This window comes from Ailuropoda melanoleuca, chromosome 7 (assembly GCF_002007445.2).
Source record: "Ailuropoda melanoleuca isolate Jingjing chromosome 7, ASM200744v2, whole genome shotgun sequence".
NCBI classification, from domain to species: domain Eukaryota; kingdom Metazoa; phylum Chordata; class Mammalia; order Carnivora; family Ursidae; genus Ailuropoda; species Ailuropoda melanoleuca.
In genome coordinates, this window is record NC_048224.1 from 112,837,855 (window position 1) to 112,846,091 (window position 8,237).

The following is an 8,237-nucleotide window of genomic DNA, read 5'->3' on the forward strand; positions in this document are numbered from 1 at the left end:
CAAAATAAACCAAGGTATATCAACAAGAATTTTCACAACATTAAGGATAAACACAAAATCTTATATCTTAAATTCAAGAAAGAAAGAAGGAAAGGAAAAAACATGGAGAAATAGATTAAGAAAAAGACAAAAGACAAAGCAATATATCACATAGAAAGAACACAGAATCAGAATGGCGTCAGATTTCTCAAAAGTGACATTGGAAGGTAGAAGTGGCAAAAATTGCTTTCAAAACTCTACCGCAAATGACTTTAAAACCCAAATTTTATATTATGAACATTCTTAATTGGGTCTGAGAGTAGAATAAATATATATTTAGACACACCAGAACTCTCAAAATTTTACCTACCACCAGCCATTTTGGGGAACCTACTGCAAGTTATAATCCAGAAAAAATAAGAAATGAATCAAGAGAAGAAATGCAGATTATAAACACTCAAATGCTAGGGTGAAAAAAATGTTCTGGTTTGTTTGGAACAGTCTTGGTTTAGCACTCCTTTTATCCTCAAAGGTATCCTAGCTATTTCTTAAAAAATGGATATATCATTTCACATTTATGACATTCAAGACTTTTAACCAAATTTCTCCATTTTGGTTCAGTGTCAAAAACCATGATGCACACAGTGGCTTAATTTATATACAATCTGAAAAACAGATCAGAAAATACACATGATTATCTTGAAGCTACGAAATAATTATGAGTAAACCTCTCATTAGCAGATGTAGCTTTCCTCCAAGTAAAGTTAGTAATTAAACAAAAGAAGAATATATAAAAATAAAGTTCCAACACTCATAAATTTCTTTGGGATATTTTACCCATTTTTGCTACTCATATAGGTCAATAGAAAATGCTTACCAAAGATTGCTTTCATAATAAAAGTCATCTGTAAGGGTCATCATGAGATGCTAGCACATGAACCCCAATGATGTAATCTTCAAGTTCTTCAGTTTACCCTCAGTTGTCTTTACAGTTAAAATGAGGATCTCTTTATTTGAAGACTAAAAATGAAAATATCTAAAGTGTATACATTTTTTTATAGATGGGCCAAACGGAAAAATTAACTAGTTCAGAGATTGCCCTACCCTGGGCATTGTGTGAAGTGCTATCCATGCATGGCGAGGGATGGTTATATTCATGGGCTTCAGAGACCAGTGCTCGGACTAGCTGTGTGACTTTGGGGATATTTACACAATTCCTCTCTGCCTGTTTCCTCACCCATGAGGTACAATTTGGTGTGCTTCGAATCAAAACGTGTTTCTGTTTACATTTTGTTATATGGATGTTTTCCAAATATGGCTGCCTTACTAAGCCTTTGTTGGAGTTGTCTTAACAATGTAAGTTAGGTCTTTGTTCCCCCAAACACTGGAGGAAGCCATACTGTGTAGTTTAAAATATGAGTGCATAGTGTGCCATTCCCCTAGCCAACAGAGAATATAGAAGGGAAGATATTCACCTATGTGACTGTCAGCCACGACATCCTTTCCTTCTTGACCTGGAAGAATGAACGAGCAAGCATAAAAACTAGTTGAAGACCTCACTAGGCTGCTTGAAGTCCAGGTCTTTTTCTGTGGATAGAGTTAATTAGAGTAACCAAGAAGCCAAGAAGGTAGCGAATATAAGGAGAAATATCTCACCTGTCCCATAATGATTACAGCTGGTACCTGTTGTTTCGGAAGCCATGACGAGAGGTTATGTGGTCAACAGCAACACTGAGTCATGTAACCAGATCATACATAAATGTTGACAAGTTTCTTTACAGAGATGAAATGATGACTCACTTTCCAAATACTTATCAACATCTTAAAAATGTATAAGCTATGTGATAACTTAAGCATAATCGTGCTGACACCATTTATTTTAAGATTTAAGGATAAAAATATATGGTTTGTTGTTTTTTTTCCTTCCTTTTTATATACATGAAGCAAGTGATGATTAAAGAATTGAAGTTTTCTGGTGAATGAAACAGCCAGACCACTTTTCATGACAAAGTTGGTAATTAGAAGGCCAATTTAATGGTGAATCAGGCAGAAATATTCAAACCATGACAAATGACTTTAATAATGCAGCTTGCAATGCTTGAACAGAAATAAATTTCACTTCCTCAAACTCTCGCCTTTTCTGCCTGCCTGGAAGATAGAACTGTCCAGGAGGTATTTTGTACCCTTTATTCAGTAAAGCTTTTACTAGATTTTAAGCGACCGAATAGCTTGCAAATGCAAAACATCATTCAACTTCTTATGATTTTTTTTCCTGAAGGTAGACCGTGTTCAGAATTCTGAGTAAGTCAAGATTTATTTTTCTTCTGTTCTGCTTAGCCCTGCAATAGTGTTTTATTGTTGCCACTCTGACTTGAGGTATTAAAGGGAGCTACATTGGCCTCAAAATTGAAAGCTAATTTTGGTGTTTGTCATAAGTTTGTTAAGACCACATGCATTCCACAGTTTGAAAAATTTCATTATTCTGTCCATGCTGGGGCTTCGTAATTGGATAGTAAGGATGTTCAAAGACTAATTTAGTGAATTGCACAATATTTTAAATGGAATTATGCAGGTTTATGGGTCCTTAGGGGATTCAGCTAGGAGCCTCTCGAGAAAATCTGTTTATCAGTAAATGATATTAGCAGCTTTCACCTAGCTTTTGTCTTCATTAAATTGCTGCTCCCCCAATTGAGGGTCACATCTGAGGCCTGCTTTGATAATTTGTCATTATTGTCTTGTTTATTGGAGCATAAAGTTGATACAGGCCAGGCTGTGCTGTTTATACACAATGTGCAAAGAAGTTTCTATTAACAATTCCACCAGTGTTAAATCAAAGTGGAATTTTTCAGGGTTCAAGAAAGGGGATCATTTGTCGTTTTCTAATCTCCTCTAAAACTCTCTGAGTACATGCCATGCCCCCTTCTCTTGTATGTATAACACATAATGCCTTTGCTAGAGCTAATCTTCTGCAGACTTTCTTAAAATCCATTCTTATCTTTAAAGATAAGGTTGAAAGTTGGAATTCTTTCTATAGTATTGAGCCATCATGCAAAACCCAACCCATGCCACAGACATCCCTTAAAATATGGCTTTCACCCATGGTGACCATTAACTATTGATCTTAAGAGACTTGGGGCTCTAGGTGAGCTATTAAGATTGTTAAGAGCCATACTGTTTATCGTAGCACAGGCCCACAGACTTTCCGTTGCACTTTGTGGAGTTCTCAGGCAAGCAACGGAAGGGGCATTGCTCGAAAGCTTGGTCATGGTGTATTGGAATGTATCACCGAGTACGTTGAAAATCGGTTGGCTTCTGACATGTGGATTGCCGTGGGGTGTTCTATGCCAGTGATGATGTGGGATCTGGAACTGGGGCACAGGGCAAGTACACCCCATTTTTCAATCAGGTCTGTAATTCGCAGCATTTTTTTGCTGGGCGATTTGCACATGTTTGGACCACCTCTGCTTCTCCTTAGCAAAATCATTTGATGGCCCCTGGTCTTCCCTCTGTAGATGATCTGGGGCTTGCTCGGCCCACTGGTGGCATGTTCCGTTCCTCCCCCTGCATCTTCCGTTCCTCCACCCTCCATTCGCAGTCCCTGTGCCCCCAGGAGCAATACTGCTTATGTCTCTACAAGAGACGGGGCCTAGCAGGAAGGAAAATGGAAGTTTAGCAGCCAAGGAACACCATACTTTTGTGGCACAGCCCAGGAGAGAGGAACTCCCGGTCCCCAGCAACACAAAGGGCGAATCCTCTGTTGGAGTTTACACAGGTTAGTAGCAGCCCCCACGGGTTTTACCATACACACGCAGCATTCCCTTTGCCTGAACTGCCTTTGGCCCTGCTCTCCCTGGGGGGGAGGTTGAGAGGGCCAGTGCTCATCCGGGGACAAAACTATATCTTACCTGATGTGCTCCAGAGTTTTGGGGATGGAAGGAAGGAAAAGACCAATCCTTCAAAGGTAAAGCCAAGTAGAAATAGTAATTTCCACCCTTAACGGCTCAGAATGATTGCGCAGGCCTTCCTCATGGAAGTTCTCAGGCCAGGAGCCTAGCCAACCTCATTTTTATATACTAATACCTAGCACATCCACGGCATTCAAAGATTTACGGTTATTATCGCCATCCACTCACCCACATAATCACCAGCCTTTCACTTTAAAATGGTTAAAAATTGTTTCATGGATTGCAGATCATTAATGTAAATTAGACTATTTCTATATTTGATTTCTTAATTTTTAACAGGAAAAGAACAGCTCTCACACATACACTTTTTTTTTTCACTTGAAAATTTTAAATGGCTCTCCAGACACCTCTTTCAATAACTCTTACCCTCCAAAGCTAGGCTGCCTTTTAATTTCACTTTAAAATAGCTACGTTGGGACCATAATATGATTAGAACTAATGAATATTGTGGAGAGAAGCAAGAAAAATTTTATTTAAAATCTTTAAAAAGTATAAATACTTCATGTGAGTAAGGACCTGTGGTTTATCCCCACCCGGCCAAGGACTCAATTTTGATTCTGAGATCAGTCATCTGAGCTCCTCAGGTCTCACCTTGCTGGTCTGCTCCAAAGAATCATGGCTCCAAAGTCTTTCTCACTGGGTAGTAGGAAGCAATTGTGTTAAAAAGAAGTTACCATCTCATAATAATAATGATAATAGTAAAGTCGTCCAAGTGAAAAGGCAATAGAAACTACTTATATATTGGGTCTAATAAAAACTTGCTTGTTTTCCTGTTAAGGAGCTCTGGACACAGAGAGCATTAGCAGGATGCCATCACCTAGACATTCTATAAAACGGCCAACTTATTAGTGAATTTTCGAATTTTACCTAAAAAGTTCATTCTTTAGAAAGAGTTCTTAGTCTTGACCGTGTCTTTCCTTTAAACTGGTTTCTCTAGCTTAATGCAGGCATTTGCAATTTGCTTGGTAGTCTGAAATTTAAGATGGTTTTATCAGAAAGACTTGGATGTCAAAATCCGTAATTCTTAAGGAAGTTGAAATGAACTGTTGTTGCCAAAACATAGTTCCACCTTCCAAAGACCTCTGCGACCCTTAGCAACTCCTCCATCCATTGTAACTTTCCCACCGTGTAGGTCTTTCTCTTAAGGCTTGGGCACTGTTGCCATTGTTATGAGACAAGAGGCACTTTTTCATAAAGGTTGAGTCTGATGTCTCCATCAGAACAGTTGGTGAGTTATTTGGAATAGAGACAGCTAAAACTGTCTTCGTAAAATCAGCATGGTTAGTCCTGCTTGCAGTTTTGAGAGACAACAGCGTGGAAGAGCCCTGAACACCACTGTTAGTCAAGGACCTCAGGCTGATTTTGATTCTGCAACCTGGGGCAAGTGTCCTCACGACTTGGCTTTATTGCCCTTGCTGTGGAATGATGGTGTGGACAAGAGACTCTGGCTTACTACATTTGTCATAACAGCCTGTGGGCCACCTCGGGAGGTCAGAAAGGGGAAGAGCTGGTATTCTCCCCATGGGTCAGACTGGGCAGATGTGCTCAGCTCCGGCACAGTCCAGAGATCAAAGCTGGGATTCCAGTGCATGGCTGGAAGCATAGAGCTTTGTAGGAAGACTCTGGCCTAAGGGGAAGACTAGAAATAGGCTTGTCAGCAGAAACAAACTAGGCTATGTTCATTTTTCTTCTAGCTTTTGTATTCTTATTTTCTACGTAGACTTAAGCTTATTTAATTCTGCTATGGAATTTTAAAAGCAAGGCATTTCTTTGGCAGTTCTCATATTTGGTGAGAAATGATGAATATACAAAATGCTTTTGGCTTTAAAAGCATTAGATCTTTGGAAATGGCAGTATATATTGATAGACAGAATCCCGAATTTGGGACAAAGAAGATACAAAAGTTCTATTCCTTCACTTGTAAAAAAAGAAAACTCATTCCTACCCCCATTGTCTGAAGGCTCACTGCAACGGAAGGACTTATCCATCGCTCTCTTGAATAGCAAACAAAAAAAGTTTTGGAGGAAAGAGGATTATATTCAACTACTAAGCAAAAATCAAACAACACTATAATTTGATTTAGTTATGAAATTTAGAAATAACAGGCATTTCTACTTAAGCGCAAAGAAACACAACTTTGAAGAATTGCTTGCCCATTGATATGTTCATGTTTTGAAATGGAATTTGACTTAATTTAGGAAAGAAATGTATATTTGCAGACTTGGTTTTATCTATGTTTTTTTGTTGTGAATATGTATCAGCTTGATTTTCAGAAAACTGACCTTTGAAAAATTTCTCTCCATAAGCTCTCTCCTGAGCTACCTAGAATATAGGGTCTTTATTCCCTAAAGCAGAAAATGCCACAATGAATTTCAATCTTCCTCTCTGAATCAGTTAACACGTTAACATTTTTTACTTTTTTTTTTCTAGTTGGGAATTTATTTGTATTCTTGTTAATGTGACGATATTAGGGACTTTTGTTACAAATCCATCAATGAGGTGTGTTGAGGGCCGAAAGGAGGGGCAGGGAGATAAAGGGAAGAGAAACAGAAACAGAAAACATGGACAAAAAAGAGACCAAAGATTATAAGAGAGCTGATAATGTGAAAAGAAGCTCAAAAAAATAAGTAAGATAATAGAAGGATAAGTAAATAAAAAAGCAGGATTTATTGCTCTATTGAGCATTTGATTATGTAGCTTTTGAAGTTATTAATTTTAGCCTAAAAATCATAAGGAACAGCAGTTCATATGCATTTTTTTCTATACCCAGATCAACCATATTCATGAGCATTCTGATGGGCCATGGATATGTCTGGTCCTAGAGCAAGAGGAAGTCTTGTTAAGTACTCCCCAGAGAGAGGAGGTCTCTCGGGGCTACTGATGCTCTCTCCTGCAGGGCGAAGAGCCATCTCAACAGGACAGGGCCCTCCCCCACAGGCTTCCCCCGCTGAGTTTCCCCTCCAGGTCTGCTCACAATTCCCCGGGAGCTGCTTTGTTACCAAAAGAAGGCAAACCCCAAGACTGCCATGCTCTCCCCCAACTTTCACAGTTGTGGGGACATCTCTTAAAATCATGTCACCCCTGAAAGCTGACCAGACAATCTGTGGGAGGGAAGAGCAGGGAGAGGTAGTAATGTCTTTTCCCTCCTTTGAATTTCTAAACACTTGTTGGGGGTTTTTCCAAAACTACTCCCTGGTGGCAGTTCCCCCCTGAAGTGTTACGTTTCTGTATTGCTGCCGTACAAATGATATTTATATTTTTATAGTAGGTTCACTGTGCAAGGCACCGCAGATATTTCCCAGGACAGCATGTGTTTGAAATTGGGCAAATTAAATGTTTGGCAAAATATGCTCCATGGAAACACCGCTCCCACAAAGTCCTCCTAGATCAAAGGAAACATTTGGACAAATAATTTTGATAAATGTTGCATAAAATCTCTACCTCATGGTTAGCTGCAATGCACATTAGTAGACCGAAGCTCTGAGAAGTCCTGTAGAGAGGACCCATTTCACTGCATTGAACCCAGTTTCCCAATCAACTTCACATCCCTTTTTGGAGTAGCACCTGTGTGGGTGCTCTACAACTGGCTGGGGGTGGGGCATACATTTTGGCAAAGACTGGCCGAGGTAATCCACAAATGAAAGGAAAGCTAAGGTCTGATGGAATAGTGCAGCAAACAAGGGCCAAGATCAAACAGGAATGGTAAGAGATACGATCATTCCATTTTCTAATCCCACTGAACAACCCACTCACCATCTGTTCAAGCTGGTCAACAGAAAAAGTTGATATCCCTAGCAGTACTGACTAGAAACACTGGGGCAAAATTAGCAACCACGATTAACCTGAAATAAGCTTTTGAACTGTCCACCTATGTAAGCTGAAAAACCACTAGAATTTGCCTTGGCTACTTAATCCTTAGGTCAGGCAGTAGAATTTATTATATCATCATTTCTAATACCCAAATTACTATTCACATTTTTAAAGCCAGTTGACTAGTCATATAGTGAATTCCAAATTGACCTTAGTCTTAGAGTTCATATTCCATGCTTCGTTTTCTTCAAAGAATAAAATTGTAAAAGTGCAACCTCCAAATCAGTGAGATGATGTATCGATTAAAAAAAATCCAGGGGCGCCTGGGTGGCACAGCGGTTAAGCATCTGCCTTCGGCTCAGGGCGTGATCCCAGCGTTGTGGGATCGAGCCCCACATCAGGCTCCTCCGCTATGAGCCTGCTTCTTCCTCTCCCACTCCCCCTGCTTTTGTTCCCTCTCTCGATGGCTGTCTCTATCTCTGT